Source organism: Galeopterus variegatus, unplaced genomic scaffold (assembly GCF_000696425.1).
Source record: "Galeopterus variegatus unplaced genomic scaffold, G_variegatus-3.0.2 Scaffold2452, whole genome shotgun sequence".
Classification (NCBI taxonomy): domain Eukaryota; kingdom Metazoa; phylum Chordata; class Mammalia; order Dermoptera; family Cynocephalidae; genus Galeopterus; species Galeopterus variegatus.
In genome coordinates this window covers 32,067-32,562 of record NW_007728563.1, presented here as the reverse complement: position 1 = coordinate 32,562, position 496 = coordinate 32,067, and positions in this window count along the sequence as shown.

Genomic DNA, 496 nt, shown 5'->3' with positions numbered 1-496 from the left:
CGCTACTGCTGTATCTATCATTCTCCATCCTGGTAGCTCAATGCATCCATGGAATTGAAAATTGCAAATGAGAAGGGTTATCTGAAGAGCAGCTAGTTTTAGGAATCTGCATATCTAATCCAATCTAAACACTGCTGGAGCTTCTATTTTAAAAATATTTTAAAATAGTATAGGAGATATTGAAGAACCTTTACTTTCCTGATAAAAAATTTTAAGTACCTTCCACACAAAATTGTTTTCTCTAATATGAATTCTGATATTATTCATGATATTTAATACCACGTAAGTTTTGTTATTTCATATCAAATAATGAAAAACATTGCCTCACTAATGACCTTTGTAAGAGTTACATGTGAATAATTTCAACTGTAGTATAAATAAAAAGTCAAAAGTCAAGAAAAAGAAGACCATGCCTGTTCATAAAGTCTGTGCCCAGACCTAGTTCCTCAAGTGTTTCACTTATACTTCCCTTAGTAATTTTACAGTTTCAGGTCTT